The sequence below is a fragment of the Spermophilus citellus genome (assembly GCF_964194105.1).
Source record: "Spermophilus citellus genome assembly, chromosome: 1".
Classification (NCBI taxonomy): Eukaryota; Metazoa; Chordata; class Mammalia; order Rodentia; family Sciuridae; genus Spermophilus; species Spermophilus citellus.
Window position 1 is genome coordinate 288,882,139 of NC_138182.1, and position 17,337 is coordinate 288,899,475.

Consider the following 17,337-nt stretch of genomic DNA (forward strand, 5'->3'; position numbering starts at 1 on the left):
ACTCAAGCATGAGAGGTATAGTTTCAAAAGATCATGTATTGGGGCTGGGGTCGTGACTCAGCAGTAGAGCACTCGAGTAGCACGTGCGAGGCCATGGGTTTAACCCTTGGCACCACATAAAAATAAGTAAATAAAACAAAGGTATTGTGTTGAACTACAACTAAAAGTAAAGAAAAATTTTTTAAAAAGATCATGTATTTACACATATACACATATACCAAAGTGCCTCTTCCATATTCATATGAAATTATTCTAAGAAAATTTCAAATCAGTTTTAAAAGAGAAGAGGGATGATGATATTTTTAATGTTAACTATTGATATTTCATGATATTTAAAACCACTATAGATGAAATCTCCTGAGATGCAAATCATTACAAAATGTAAGAGACAAGTCAGTAGTTGCTTTTTTGTAATTCAGATACATTTACTCAAAATAAGCTTTTAAAAAACACATTTTCTTCTTTTCAAATTTAGAAAGCATTTCCATATGTCCTATTAAAGTTCTATATTCATCAGAAAGTTCTCTTATTCCTTGCATACAAAGGGATGGGCTTTCTAATGAGCATGATACTTTATGTTGTCAGGAATTCTTGTGGGAGAACTCTTTAAGTGTTTTGCCTCTGTTCAAAATATCATTTAAAATGTATCAATTTGCTTTTGATTTCAGAAATTTGTCTTTCTTTTGAAATTATGTATTTATTAGTATTTAGGGTTATTCATGTAGGAAATGCCATGATTACATTTTATCCTAATGTTGGTGCCCCTATGTGCTTATAAGGTGGCTTTCAGAATGCAATTGAGTATCTCTCTCATATTTGTTAGATTCATTAGAAAACTACATGCACTTTTGATCATATTTAAACGGTTGTATTTGAATTATTAGAAGCAGAAATCAGACATGTTAGTATTGTGAGCTGAACAAAGTGCAGGTTTACTTTAATCATTTTGAGGAGGCTGACATAATGGCTTCTGCCTTGTTCTGTACCTGCCATAGTTGTCAGATGTCTCACCTGGAGAATTTTTTTTTTTTTTTTTTTTTGGCACTGGGGATTAAACCCAGGTCCTTGCTTGTGCTATGCAAGCCCTGAACTACATATGTCCCCAGTCTTTGTTACAATTTCATTTTGAGACAGGGTCTAGCTGAATTGCTAATGTCAGCCTCAAATTTGTGATCCTTCTGCTTTACCCTCCCAAATAGCCGTGATGACAGGCATGAGTCAAAGTGCCTGGCTTGTCCTGGAGGATTTTGATATCAGCATCATGTTTCCAATGTGTTAATAATTTCCTAAGCTAGATTATGTTCATTTTTCTTATCAACAGTCAATAAAGCCTTTTTGTTGTTTTTTGATTGTATGCTTAATGTGAATATGGTTTATGATGTGACACCACTGTTTATGATGATCTAGCTATGCAATTCACTGTAAGGAGAGTATTTTGATTCTGAGAGTCTCAAGTGTTTTAGGTCCAACATGTTTCCTTAAGAGGAGTGATTATTCATTTTCTGTTTGATTATAAAAAGAAGACACAAATTCTTTTTTTTTTTTTTGTGGTTCTGGGGGTTGGTCCTAGGGCTTCCTGCATGCTAGGAAATCTTTCTACATCCCCAGCCCCATAGATCCTTTAGTTGTCATTAGCTTCATGATGAGCTAGTGACAATAAAATTACTTAGAAGTTCAACTAGATTTAGACTCATACAAGAGTGTGGGCATCCATAGCTCCTTGTGATTTCTAAAAGGTAGAGTGTTTTCTCACAGCACAGCAGCATCTAATATAATTTATGGACCAAGCTGACACCTCTGCTTCTCTTGGCTCACCACTTCCTGCAGAGTTCTTGGAGGAGATGACTATTTCTTTGACTATTTGTCCCAGTCACAAATAGTTGATTATATTGCTGCTAAAAAGGTATGCATAGAAATAAAATAGAGACAAGGATTCTTTGGGATAAATGATTCAGTCACAGTGAGTCAATTTGCATTAGGACTTTTTTAAATATAAAGTCACTCTTTCAGGAAAGTTAAGCCAGGAGTTGAAATAGAATCTCTAAAATGTCATTTTTTTTCTCCTCTAGTGATCAAGTTTTAAGAAGGCAAACCTAGAACCAAGTGACAGCATAAAAATATAAGAAGTTTACTTATGTTATTACTTCAACATGAAATATGTAAAAGAAACACATACTTTGAATTTTATATTCGTTTGAACTATTTGATTTTTGTGTTATGAATGTTCATAATAAAATATACAACTAGCTAACAGTGTCAGTTGCCAGTAATTAACTGTATGAATAATTAAACAAGTAAGTGTTTGAGAAAATATAACCATGCCCTAAGGTTTTACTTTAGAGTAGTTTAATGTTTTTTTTTTTTTTTTTTTTTTTTTTTTTGGTGTGGGGGTACTGGGGATTGAATCCAGGGGCGCTTAATCATTGAGCCACATCCCCAGCCCTTTTTTATATTTTATTTAGAGGCAGGGTCTCACAGAGTTACTTAAGGCCTCACTAAGTTGCTGAGGCTGGCTTTGAACTCAAAATCCTACTGCCTCAGCCTCCCAAGATGCTGAGATTACAGGCATGTGCCACCATGCCAGGCTTAGTTTTATCCTTATACAGAAATTGAAAAGAAAGTGCAGAGATTTCCCAGGTAGCCTCAACCTGGTTTCTTACCTTCTTATGACTTAGGTGAGCTGTCTCTAAAGTGTTAACATCTTAGACCATTTGTCATGAAGAAAAAATACTGGAATGTTACCATTAACTGAAGTCACATATCCTTTGGATTCTCTGTTCTGTGTCTTCCTGTTCTAGGATCCCATCTAGGAGCCAACATGACATCCAGTCATCATGTCTCCATAGACTTCTCTTGGGGTGACAGTTTCTATGAACTTCCTTGTTCTGATGACCTTGAGAGCATTGAGGATGACTTGTCAGGTATTTTTTATAATTTTTTTGAATTTTCCTTTTTTTTCATATTTAAACTGGGCCTGTGGGTCTGGGGGAGGCAGGTCACAGAAGTGAAGAGCTGCTCTGTCATCTCTTGTCCTTATTGTCATATTAGTATTGACTGTGCTCACCTGGCTGAGGCAGTACATTTCAGGTTTCCTTGTGTTTCTCATATTTAGCCTGGGGCTATTGGACTGGGGGAAGCTGGTCACTGAGAAGAAAAGCAGCTCTATCATCTCATGCCCTCAAGGTGAAATGGTAGTATTGATTGTGCTCACCTGCTTGAGGAAGGGTCTTTCAGGTTTCTTACAGTGAAGTTACTTTTTTTGCATGTCCACATTGTCTATTCTTCTGGAGGAAGTCATAATGCAGAGCCCACGCTTAGGGATCAGAGAGTTGGCTCTACCTCCTTGATGACTGTGTCTCTCTCAATTATATGGAATTCTTTTGCACAAGAGGTTTCTACTCAACCTCATTTGTTTGTATATTCAGTCATTTATATATATCAGTCATCTGGATAGTTTCCTTAAGCTGTTTTTTATTCTTCTCCCCCCCCTTTTAAATAATACTTTGCTGCTCAATTCATCCCTACTTTAACCATTGGGAATTCTTTCCAATGGAGATCTTTCCATTATCTCATGTTGTCCTTTAACATATTTTCTGGTTTTGTCCCAAAGTTTTTTCTTTTTTATATTTAAATTACCCTGACTTATATATTTACTGTCTTACTCTTAGTATCAGCCATTTCTTCAAAGAGTCCCAGCTCCTTTGATTAGAGAGTGATATTAAAATCTTTCATCTGGCAGGAGCTGTGGCTCAGTGGTAGTGCACTCATCTGGCATGTGTGAGGCACCTGGTTTGATCCTCAGCACCACATAAAAATAAAAAAAATAAAATAAAGGTCTTTAAAAAAGTCTATAAAACATATTTCATCTTGCATCTTGATCCACACAACTGACAATGCAAAGAAGTGTATATGTATTCTAATCTTTTCATATTCCCTAGTTATAACTATGTTTATGTGGAACCATCTGTGAATGTTTTAAGCAAAATGTGAATTTATACTGATCTGCAGTCAGTGGATTCTGACCCGTTATGACATAGATCCCTCTGCCTTCACCCCTCGTTTAACATAATTTCTCACCCCATCTAGCTCCCAGTTTCTGCCATATAATTAATTCATTGTTTCATTATGAGCAATGAATTTATTATTGCTCCAGATTATGGGCTTTGACATAATAAGAAATACACATTCAGGGTTGGGGATGTGGCTCAAGCGGTAGCCTGTTCTCCTGGCATGTTGTGTCCGCCGAAAACTAAAAAAAAAAAAAAAAAAGAAAAAAGAAAAGAAATACACATTCAGCCTCTGCACCCAGTTCCTGGTGCAGCACTCCTAAAATCTTCATATTTTCTGAGTGACAGAGGTGTTAGGAGCATCTTTTGTTCTCATATTGATTCTTTTACCTTGCTTATTTGCACAGAGCTCCTAAATCCTGTAGAATCTCCTGGGGGCCTAGGAGGGCCTTGTGCTTTAATAAGGACTTTTGGTGGGCTCTAGGGCAGCTTCAGGATGGAGAAAAACCACAGGAAGGGTGGTGCACCCCAACTCCATGTAGATGGAGACTCCTGTGCTGTGAGGCTCCTGGGCCTCATCCTGCACAACTTTTCCTCTGTAATTTGGCCTTTTCTAGAATTTCATAAAAGGTAAACCATACAGCATGTAGCCTCTTCAATCTGGCTTATTTTACTTATCAGTGTACCAGGTAGGATTTATCTATGTCTCTGTGTAGGGTAGCAGTTCATTCCTTTATATTCTGTGTTGGTTATGCATTCAGCTATGGGAAGACGTTCTTATTTATGATCTGATCAGCATCATAGAGCTGCTATGCATAATTACATGCTAGTTTTGTTTTGACATACTTTTTCAAATAATTTCTCTAAATGAAGGTAATTTAGAGGGACACTGTTGGGTCATAGATTGGACTTTTTTGCTTTGGGAAGAACTGGCACATCATCTTCCAAAGTGGCCATGCCACATGTTCTCCTAGTAATGCCTGAGACTGCTGGTATCTCACATCCTACAGCTGTTGGTGCACTGCTGTTTCTTAGAGCTCAGCAGTTCTAATAGCTGTGCCATACTACCTCATATCATTTTAATTTATGATTCCCTGATGATATGGGATGCTGAACATAATTTTGTATAACTATTTGCCATGTTTTACAGAGTAGGAAAAAAAAAAGTGTGTGTGTGTGTGTGTGTGTGTGTGTGTGTGTGTGTGTATGTAGTGCTGGGGATTGAACCCCAGGCCTCACATAAACTAGGCAAGTGCTCTACCACTGAGCTATATCCCATCCTTTAAAAAATTTCCTAGGCTGGGCTCAAGTTTGCAATCTTCCTGCCACAGCCTTTTGAGTAATTGGGATTGTTGGCCTGCAACAGTGCACTTCATAAAAATTGAACTTTATAAAGTCCATGTTATTGGTATTTTTTTTTTCAGTCAGTTGGTATTTGGTATTGTGAGTTAAAACTCACCATCAAGGACTGCAGAAGTAGCTCAGTATTAGAAAGTTTGTATAGCATGTGTGAGGCCCTGCATTCAACCCCTCATACCAAAAACAAATATACAGTACCATCACTAAATCTAAGATCACATAGATTTTCTTATTTTTTTTCCGATTTCTTTTAGTTTTACCACATTTTAGTTATGGACTATTATGAGTTAATTTTTGTAGGAGCTTCTGTTTTTGTCTACATTCATTTCACTCAATATGGTTTGAATAACTTGTTCAATCACCATTTCTTAAAAAACAAGAATACTGGATTTCATTTTAGTTTGAATTTCCAAAATCATGGCCTTGAGTAATCTAGATACAGTACTGAATTTCATCCATTTCTCAGGTATGTCAGGGGGTGCCCATACACCACTTAATTGAAGCATTCTGTGCTGGGTCCTAATGATCACCAGAGGGTATGTGCCACCTTCCTGGATATGGCAGTGTCATAATACTGTTATGGTGGAGTGATAATGCTAACATGTTGTCCATGTGCAGCCTCTAATGCTAATGTATTATCCATAGTAGCCTTTGATGCTATTGTGTCCACATGTGGCCTCTGATACAAATATAGTATTCGTAGAGTGGACTTGAACACTAATACAACAGCTTCCATGTTAATATAATGTCCATATCATGGCCTCTAATACTAAAATAATATTCACAACATGGCATCAAAAACTAATATAATAGCTGCCCTATGGTCTCTAATCCAAATATAATATATATACTATAACATCTAAACAAAATAGTATATCCCTATGATCTTTAATACTAATATGATATCCATAGTGTAGCACCTAAGGCTAATATAATAGCTGCCCTGTGTCCTTTCATGTTCTTATGGTATCCATAGTATTGTGGTTTAGATATGAGTTGTCCTTTAAAAAATCTCATATGTGAGTCAATGAGAGAAAATTTAGATGTGTAATGACTGGACCTGAGAGCATTACCCTGCATCAGTGCATCAACCTAATGAAAGCATTAACCTAATTATCCACTGATAGGGATTAACTGGGTGGTAACTGTAGGATATAAAGATAAAGATTAGGGTATAAAGATAAAGATTCTGATGGACCAAAACATGGGATGATGGGCTCTATTTTAGCTAAAATATGCAAACGTATGTTGAATAACCAGAACAGTGAATTTCTGAGGTTGTGCATCAGGACTAGGTAGTAGCACAGCTCTCTGCAACACTAAACAAGCTAATCAATCAATAGAATCCAAGCTCAGGATGCATTTGCAACCTGAGGAAAGAGAGGAAATTAAAATTGGGATGGTGGTGGGGCTGGGGATGTGGCTCAAGCGGTAGCGCGCTCGCCTGGCATGCGTGCGGCCCGGGTTCGATCCTCAGCACCACATACCAACAAAGATGTTGTGTCCGCCGAGAACTAAAAAATAAATATTAAAAAAATTCTCTCTCTCTCTCTCTCTCTCTCTCTCTCTCTCCTCTCTCACTCTCTCTTTAAAAAAAAAAAGAAAATTAGTTTAAAATTGGGATGGTGGTATGAAGCTGTAGCATAATGTCCTCTAAGCTAATCAGAGGTGGGTCACAGTGGTCCTAATGGCAGCCACCTCCAGGTTCTCCCTTAGATGTGGTTCTGTGGGGGATCCTGGAGTTGCCTCCATGTTTGTCTGTTGTTCCCCAGGAAGCTCCTATCAACAAAGATGCAGGCCTGGGTTGTTGTGCTTGCATTTTTCTGAGTTTACCACCCACATCCAGAACTTTTTAATCTCTTTCCATAGGAGCAACTGCATACTGAGCCTGAGTTTATCAGCTGCATTTACAGGTGTTTCTATTCAGAATTCACTTTTCTCTCTGTGAGGTGTGCAAAGGTAAAGGCAGTCCAGGGTCCAGACTAGAGTAGAGACCTGGGGGAGCTCAGAGACACCAGGGCCTCCATGGCATGGATTCATAGCAGTTATGCTATTTGTTCACCCATTGAAGCACATCCTGATTGCTTAAGGTATTGGGGCATTGTGAATAGAACTACTATATGTAATTGCCTGCTGTTTTCTAGATATACATTTTTGAGGCAGTTTTCTATATTTTTAGGACCATATGGTGACACCATGTCTAACTTTGCAGAAAATGGCCAGTTTTTTTGATAGTGATGAGCTGTTGTGTGCTGTACCAGCAATGCATAAGAGTTCCTGTGGCTGCTCATCATCCTCATGGTTGATACTGCACTTAGTAAAGACCTTAGCAGCTTAGTAGTTGTGCAGTGCACCTTGGGGTCTTAGTTTGTGCTTTCCTCATGACAAGTGATACTAAGAGTCATTTCTATGGTTCTTTGCCATCTTGTATCTTTCTTGTGCATTGTCTGTTCAGATCTTTACCCATTATGTTGTGTTATTGTTGAGTGTCTTACTATATTTTGTACACAAGTTTGTTTTAGACATATACTTTCCAATGTTTCCCCCAGTCTTTGACTTGCCTTTTTATTTCCTTAATATAATTTTTTTACAGAGAAGTTTAATACAGTCCACATTATCAGGTTTTTCTTTCAAGGATTTGTTGTTGTTATTGTTTGTTTGTTTGGTTGCAGGGATTGAACCCAGGTGTGCTTAACCACTGAGCCACATCCTCAGCTTTCATGGATTTTTTTGGGTGTGCTGTGTTTAGAACCTCATCATGAAACATGTGGTCATGCACATCTTCTAGAGTTTTATAGTTTCCCATTTTAAATGCAAGTCTAGAGAGTATTTTGGTAGGTTCTGGCATCCATATGTGTGGCTTCTTGAAGTGTATCCTTTTGCAGTCAGTGCTGTCTAGTCTAGGTTTAAAAACAGTTTGTTGGGAATTTCTGGAATGCACTGAATCTTCAGGTCAGGTTGAGATAATTTCATCTTAATTATATTGAGACCTGAACAAAGTATATCTGCATTTATTTATATTTCATTTGATTTCTTTCTAAACATTTCAAGATTTTCTGAAAGAATGATTGTACTTTAACACTTACATGAAAGTACTTCAAATTTGTGGGTCTCTATTTGAAATATTGATGTTTTAAAATTTTTCTTATTCCAGTTTTAAATTTCACTGTTTCCTCTACATGATTGCTGAAATCAATGAAATTTTGCCTATGGGCCATGTACTTTGCTGCTTGCTATCTCCATTCATTCTGATCAAGACATAGGATGGTAGGCTCTTTTTCTTTCTGATTTCCAAAATCATGACCTGGAATAGTCAGAAGTATCAATTTTAGAGCTTCACTGTGCCTAGCACAAGGGGGTGCAGCTCTGAGCAGTGAACACCCAGCATCCTGCACTGTCTACAGTGGCCAGCAGGGGGCCACTTTCTCTGATCAATTGCTTTTGGGGGCTGTGTTCTGTGCTCTAATCAAACTTCCTTCTCCTGGGGACCCACCTGAGAGATGCCACCTCTAGGGACTCCTAGGGGCTCTATCTAAGGTGTAGACCAGTTTTTTTTTTTTAACCTGGGACACAACTAAAAAGATACCATGGCCTGGGGATGCCTGGTGGATATATCTATGGTGAGGACCAGAGCTTCCTTCTCCTTGGCACCTACCCATGGAGACTCCACTGTAGATTCAGGATGACTGAGGTCCATGTGAGGAAAACATGAGGAAGAAGCTTCCTGTGCACTGCCTGGTGTGCTGAAAAGTAAGTTCTGCCATGTTCTTTACTTTCTCAGGTAATATTTTAGCAGAACTTATTTTACAACAGTATTTCTTTTTTTAATATTTATTTTTTAGTTTTCAGTGGGCACAACATCTTTATTTTTATGTGGTGCTGAGGATCAAACCCAGCCCCCCAGCGCATGCCAGGCGAGTGCACTTCGGCTTGAGCCACATCCCCAGCCCCACAACAACAGTATTTCTTACTGAGGCTTTGGCTGCTCATTATCATGGTATGTCAATGCATTTTGTGTGGCTTGAGTGTCTAAGGACACAAATGCCCCCTCAAGGTAGTGCAGGGAGGTCCCAGTGCCTGGAGTCTCACTGGGGCCTGAGAATAGGGCTCATGAAAATGCATTAAGTAGCTCTCAGGAGCCTCTAGGGTGAGAGACGTAAGGATTATGATGGATTGCACTACCCTGAATCCTGGGTAACTACAGAATCATCACTGCAGTTACCAGAGCCTTCTGAAGTGAGGACAGCATGGGTCAAATGACAAACTGTAGTACCCATAATTCTTGGGGACCTGCAGCTTGCAGAGACCTCTGCAGAGAGGGCTGTACTGACAAAAAATCAAACTATGCTACCAATTACTTTTGGGTGCGTGCTCTGCCCAGGAGCCTCTGGGGTGAGAATTGCAAGGGCAGAATACCTGACTTCAATGCTCAGAACTTCTGGGGATGCCTACATACCCTGTAACCCTGTAAGTCCCAGAGGTTTCTGTGGTGACAATTGTATTGTTAGAGCACACTACCTAGTATCTTTAGGGTACCAGGGAAAGCATGGGGTCTTCAGCTCCTGTGATCTTCAGCAGGACTGTGCAGGCAAACCCTAGACTGCATTATCCAGAACCCTCAGGGACTGCAGCTTCCAGAATCCTCTGTGGTGAGTGGGCAAACTATTGAACTGCATTGCTCACAATCCTAAGGGGGAATTTGAGCTTCAGAATTTTCTGCAGTGAGTAGGAAAAACAGGACTATATTACCCACAAATCTCGGTGTCAGCAGCTCTCAGGATCCTCTGTTGTGAGGACTGTTGGACTGAGAACTTAACTGCAGTATCCAGAGTCTTTGGTGAGGTGTGTTTCCCAGGTGAGTATGCAGCCTGCAATCCCCAGAGGCCTCCCAAGTGAGAGCTGTGCATTATGCAGGTCAGACTACACTACCTACAATTCCTGGGGACACACTGGTGAATGTGTTGCCTGCAATTCCAGGAGGCTTCCATAGTGAGGTCTTCAGTACCAAGGCAAGCATGTGGCCTTCACTTCTCATGGCCCTTGCAGTAGGGGCATGTAGGCAAAACACTGGACTACCTTATCCAGAATCTTCAGGGGGGATCACAGTTCCCAGGATCTGCAGTAGTGAGGGCTTCAGGGTAGGGAGCTAAACCATACTACCTAGAATTCTTGGAGGTGCCCGTGTCCATGTGGCCTGGAACTCTCAGAGGCTTCCACAGTGAGGGCTATGGAGGCAGAAGACATGACTAAACTACCCAGAATCCCTGGAGGCCTACCGCTCCCAGACACCTACCTTTTGAGTACTGCTGGGGCAAGCTTTGTATTGCACTACACAGACTCCTCAGGGGTGTCTAGGCAGGCTTGTGCTACACAGATCCCAGACCTTTGATGGTGAAGTCCACTTAGGTAGGATGGACTGCACTACCCAGAATAATCAATGGCCCACAGCTCTCAGAGACCTCTGTGGTCAGGGCTGACTGAGTAGAACTGACTACAATACTCAGAATTCCTGAGGGTTCTGAGCTCTAAGTAGTCACTGTACAGTTGAACATAGCACCAGGCTATAATACTCATGATTCTTGGGGGCTTGCAGCTCCCAGAATCCACTGTAGTGATGCTGCATGGGCAGAACACCAGACTACAGTGTCCAGAATCCCTAGGGATGCCTGAATGACTGTGTAGCCTACAATTTCTAGAGACCTGCTGGGGGTGGGGGCTGCATTGTAGAAGACTAGATTACACTGCCCAGAATCCTGGGTGGTGTATGAGGGTTAAAGTGCTACTTGAAGCCTCCATAGGCTTCTGGAGTGAGGGCTGAATGGTCAGAATCCCATACTACACTGTTCAGAATCACTAGGGGTTCCTGAGTAGCTGGAGCTCACAGAGACCTCTGCAGCTTGGCTGTATTGTAGAATTCAAGACTGCACTACCCAGAATCCTGGGGGTATGAGGGTAAATGTACATCTTGCAGCCCCTAGGCTTCTGGGGTGAGGGCTGCATGGGTAGAACACCAGAGTCCACTGCCAGGGTCCTCCAGGGTGCCTGGGCCAGCACATGGCATGCAATTTCCATGGTCCTGAAGGGCAAAGACTGTGTGAGCAGAGCACCAGACTACACTTGTCTAGAATCCCTGAGAACCATGAATCTGTGTATCCTGAAGCTCCCAGAGGCATCTATGGTGAGAGCTGGACAGGCAGGACAGACTGAATGACCTAGAATGCTCTCAGAGGCTACTGGAAATTTGGTCTGAGTTCAGGTTCTTCTAGCCTCCTTCAGTGGTCATCCTGGGCTGGGAATTAACAGATTTTCTTAAAATTCCTGATTCTAAAATGACCCTGGATAAGTCATTCTGTCTCAAAGACTACATGTCCCAGAAGCCTTTGTGGTGGTCTCTGCCCTTGGGCGCCTGAGTGAGGGTCTAGACTCCCTGTGGAAGCCTTCCTTTGTGCCTCTGCCCACCTGCCTCAGGCTGCTGCAGCCCTTGGCCTAGTGGAGTGCAGGGAGGGGGTCTCCTGGACTCCATTTTTCCTCTCCTGAGATTCCACTTCTCATAGTGCCACAGCAAGACCTAGTTACAGCAGAGGGAACAGATTTTATTCAGTAACTGCTGAGGTTGGAAGAAGGTGCTGACATTCACCAGGCAGCTGGGAGAGGCCCTGCCTCTGAGCCGGGAGCAGCTGGTGCACGTGCATGTGCCTAAAGGGGCGTGGTCAAGAAGGGGCAGGGCCTCGCCACCATCTTTAATGCTGCCTCCCTGAGAGTGAGAAGCTGGCTTCCCCCTCAGGACCAACCCGGGAGAGCCCCAGCTCACTGGAGTGTTGGGTCACTCCACAGAGAGGGGCAGAGCTCCCTTCTCAGAGCAGATTGTGAGAGAGACCCAGGTTGGGGACCCTTGTGGGTCATGCCTCCAGGGACTCCTGGAGCTCCCTTCTCCTTAGAGCAGCCTCAGTGGACTTTTGACTTACAGACTTTGTGAGTCATGGCTCTAGGAATGCATGGGGTTCCTTTGTCTTCAGATCAGCCTGAGGGGGACGCCTGTCTTGGGGACCCTCATGTGGCATGTTTCTAGGGTTTCCAGGGTTTCCTGAGGGAGATGCCAGGGTTGGGTGACCCTCACAGGTCATGTCTCTAAGTAGGCCCGGGGTTCCCTTCTCCTCAGAGCGTCTGGAGGAGACGCCAATGTGGGGACTCTCTTGGGTCACGTCTCTGGGGATGCCTGGGGTTCCCTTCTCTTCAGAGCAGCCTGAGGGAGATGCCTGGTGTGGGGCAGCCCTATTTTGTATTATAGAGACATGGTTTCACTGAGTTGCTTCATGTCTTGCTTTTGCTGAGGCTGGTTTTGAACTCAAGATCCTTCTACCTCAGCCTTCTGAGCCTCTTAGGTTTAAATATATTACTTCTAACAAAGCCAGAATTTATTAAAAATACATCCCCTGTATTTTTAATAATGAACCACATTTTTATTCTTTAATCTTTGCTTAGTTTTGTTTATTTTATTTTTTTTTTAGTTATAGAAGGGCACAATACATTTAGTTTATTTATTTTTATGTGGTGCTGAGGATCAAACCCAGTGCCTCACACATGCTAGGCAAGCACTCTACCACTGAGCTACCACTGCCACACATTTTTGTTTTGGTGGAGAGTTTAATTAGCAAGAAGCCACCCCTCCAGGACCCTCTTGCTAAGGCTTCCCCCTCCAGACCCTGCCTCTTCTCCAGACCCCACCCATATTCTTTGGCCCTGCCTGTCTTCCTGAACCACCTTCCCCCTCCTTCCTACCCTGCCTCTCCTCTATGTCTTACTCATGTTCTAGGGCCTGTCCCTCCCTCAGGTCCCACCCATCTGCCAAGCCCTGCCCCCTTGTGACTCATTCTCCCCCTCCTTCAGATCCTGACTCTCCTCCAGACCTTTCCCTTCTTCCTGTCCTAGTCCTCCTGCAGACCTCACCTTCCTCTCTCTCTTTTTTTAAAAATTTTTGTTTTGCACATGGACAAAATGCTTTTATTTTGTTTATTTATTTTTATGTGGTGCTAAGGTTTGAACCCAGTGCCTCACACATGCTAGGCAAGCACTCTACAATGGAGCCATAACTCCAGCCCAATCCTCCTCCTCTTTAAGACCCTGCCTCTTCTCCAGACCCCACCCATCTTCCAGGCCCCCTCCTCCTCCTGACCTTCCCTCCCACTCCTCCAGACTCTGCCCCTGCTAGTCTAGGATGAGCAGCTCCCTGGCTGCTGTGCTAATTGGCAGTATATTTGTAATGGTGAACAAATAACGACCATTGTATAAACACTGACATCCTGCATTGGATGAATTATCTTGACTGTATCAGAATTCGATATACCATAAAATAACTTTAGAAAAGTCACCTTTCTCTCTTTTTATTTTCTCTATAGATAATGAACATTTGAAACAAAAGCAGAATTTGTTAAAGGGCAGATGACAGCCAGCCTTGAGCCCTGATGATCCCAGGATCCCATCCAGTGGGAGGACTCTAAGTAGCAGTCCAAGGTTTTGTATGCTAATTGATTCATTTTCTTATTTTAGATTTATTCTGTAATGTAATTCCCCATGGCCTCCAGGTCTCCAGTTCTGTGCAGTAGGTTTTTCCAATTCAATTTTTGATTAATATTCTTTAAGTTGTCTACAGAATTTTTATAATATTTTTTTTGGTTGTCAGTGGATCATTTTATTTTATTTATTTATTTTGTTTATTTATATGTGATGCTGAGGATTGAACCCGGGGCCTGACACATGCCAGGCAAATGCTCTGCCTTTGCACCACAAATCTAGCCCTTTATAGAATTTTTAATTCTGTGGACTTCTATTTTTTATAAGGAATATTTTAAAAATTACTTTTAGCTTACTTTGTTTTTTGATTGAGAGAATAGGTTTGAGAGAATTGTATTGTTTGGAAATGCTCATAATCAAATGATTTTAATTAATTTCCATTTATTAAGACATATTTGAGACTGGTTGTGCAGCTCAGTGGTGGAGCACTTGCCTGGCATGTGAGAGGCCATGGAGTCCCTCCCAGCACCACACACACAGAAGATGTCTTTGACAGGACTCAAGCATGAGAGATATAGTTTCAAAAGATCATGTATTGGGGCTGGGGTTGTGACTCAGCAGTAGAGCACTCAACTAGCACGTGTGAGGCCATGGGTTTGATCCTCAGCACCACATAAAAATAAGTAAATAAAACAAAGGTATTGTGTTGAACTACAACTAAAACAAAAATTTTTTTAAAAAAGATCATGTATTTACACATATACACATATACCAAAGTGCCTCTTCCAAATTCATATGAAATCATTCTAAGAAAAATCAAATCAGTTTTAAAAGAGAAGAGGGATGATATTTTTAATGTTACCTATTGATATTTCATGATATTTAAAACCACTATAGATGAAATCTCCTGAAATGCAAATCATTACAAAATGTAAGAGACAAGTCAGTAGCTGCTTTTTTGTAATTCAGATACATTTACTAAAAATAAGGTTTTTTTTCAAAAAAAGATATTTTTTCTTCTTTAAAATTTAGAAAGCATGTCCATATGTCCCCAGTCTTTGTTACAGTTTCATTCTGAGACAGGGTCTAGCTGAATTGCTAATGACAGCCTCAAGTTTGTGATCCTTCTGCTTTATCCTCCCAAATAGCTGAGATGACAGGCATGAGTCAAAGTGCCTGGCTTGTCCTGGAGGATTTTGATGTCAGTATCATATGTTTCCAATGTGTTAATAATTTCCTAAGCTAGATTATGTTTATTTTTCTTATCAACAGTCAATAAAGCCTTTTTGTTGTTTATTGATGGTATGCTTAATGTGAACATGGTTTATGATGTGACATCACTGTTTATGGTGATCTAGCTATGCAATATACTGTAAGAAGAGTATTTTGATTCTGAGAGTCTCAAGTGTTTTAGGTCCAACATGTTTCCTTAAGAGGAGTGATTATTCATTTTCTATTTGATTACAAAAATAAGACACAAATTCTTTTTTTGTGTGGTTCTGGAGATTGAGCTAGTGACAATAAAATTACTTTGAAGTTCAACTAGAGTTAGACTCATACAAGAGTGTGGGCATCCATAGCTGTTTGTGATTTCTAAAAGGTAGAGTGTTTTCTCACAACACAGCAGCATCTAATATAATTTCTGGACCAAGCTGACACCTCTGCTTCTTTTGGCTCACCACTTCCTGCAGATTTCTTGGAGGAGATGACTATTTCTTTGACTATTTGTCCCAGTCACAAATATTTGATTATATTGCTGCTAAAAAGGTATGCATAAAAATAAAATAGAGACAAAGATTCTTTGGGATAAATGATTCAGTCACAGTGAGTCAAATTGCATTAGGACTTTTTTTTTTTTTATATAAAGTCAGTCTTTCAGTAAAGTTAAACCAGGAGTTGAAATAGAATATCTAAAATGTCATTTTTTTTTCTTCTCTAGTGATCAAGTTTTAAGAAGGCAAACCTAGAACCTAGTGACAGCATAAAAATATAAGGAGTTTACTTATGTTATTACTTCAACATGAAATATGTAAAAGAAGCACATACTTTGAATTTTATATTAGTTTGAACTATTTGATTTTTGTGTTATGAATGTTCATAATAAAATACAGAACTAGCTAAGAGTGTCAGTTATCAGTAATTAACTGTATGAATAATTAAGCAAGTAAGTGTTTGAGAAAATATAACCATGTCCTAAGGTTTACTTTAGAGTAGTTTAATTTTTTTTTTTTTTTGGTGTGGAGGTACTGGAGATTGAATCCAGGGGTGCTTAATCATTGAGCCACATCCCCAGCCCTTTTTTATATTTTATTTAGAGGCAGGTTCTCACAGAGTTACTTAAGGCCTCACTAAGTTGCTGAGGCTGGCTTTGAACTCGAAATCCTACTGCCTTATCCTCCCAAGATGCTGAGATTACAGGCATGTGCCACCATGCCAGGCTTAGTTTTATCCTTATACAGAAATTGAAAAGAAAGTGCAGAGACTTCCCAGGTAGCCTCAACCTGGTTTCTTAACTTCTTATGACTTAGGTGAGCTGTCTCTAAAGCGTTAACATCTTAGACCATTTGTCATGAAGAAAAAATACTGGAATGTTACCATTAACTGAAGTCACATATCCTTTGGATTCTCTGTTCTGTGTCTTCCTGTTCTAGGATCCCATCTAGGAGCCAACATGACATCCAGTCATCATGTCTCCATAGACTTCTCTTGGCGTGACAGTTTCTATGAACTTCCTTGTTCTGATGACCTTGAGAGCATTGAGGATGACTTGTCAGGTATTTTTATAATTTTTTTTGAATTTTCCTTTTTTTGTCATATTTAAACTGGGGCCGTGGGTCTGGGGGAGGCAGGTCACAGAGGTGAAGAGCTGCTCTGTCATCTCTTGTCCTTATTGTCATATTAGTATTGACTGTGCTCTCCTGGCTGAGGCAGTGCCTTTCAGGTTTCCTTGTGTTTCTCATATTTAGCCTGGGGCTATTGGACTGGGGGAAGCTGGTCCCTGAGATGAAAAGCAGCTCTATCATCTCATGCCCTCAAGGTGAAATGGTAGTATTGATTGTGCTCACCTGCTTGAGGAAGGGCCTTTCAGGTTTCTTACTGTGAAGTTACTCTTTTTTTGCATGTCTACATTGTCTGTTCTTCTGGAGGAAGTTGTAATGCAGAGCCCACGCTTAGGGATCAGAGAGTTAGCTCTACCTCCTTGATGACTGTGTCTCTCTCAATTATATGGAATTCTTCTGCACAAGAGGTTTCTACTCAACCTCATTTGTTTGTGTATTCAGTCATTTATATATATCAGTCATCTGGATAGTTTGCTTAGGCTGTTTTTTGTTCTCCTCCCCCCCTTTTAAAATAATACTTTGCTGCTCAATTCATCCCTACTTTAACCATTGGGAATTCTTTCCATTGGAGATCTTTCCATTATCTCCTGTTGTCCTTTAACATATTTTCTGGTTTTGTC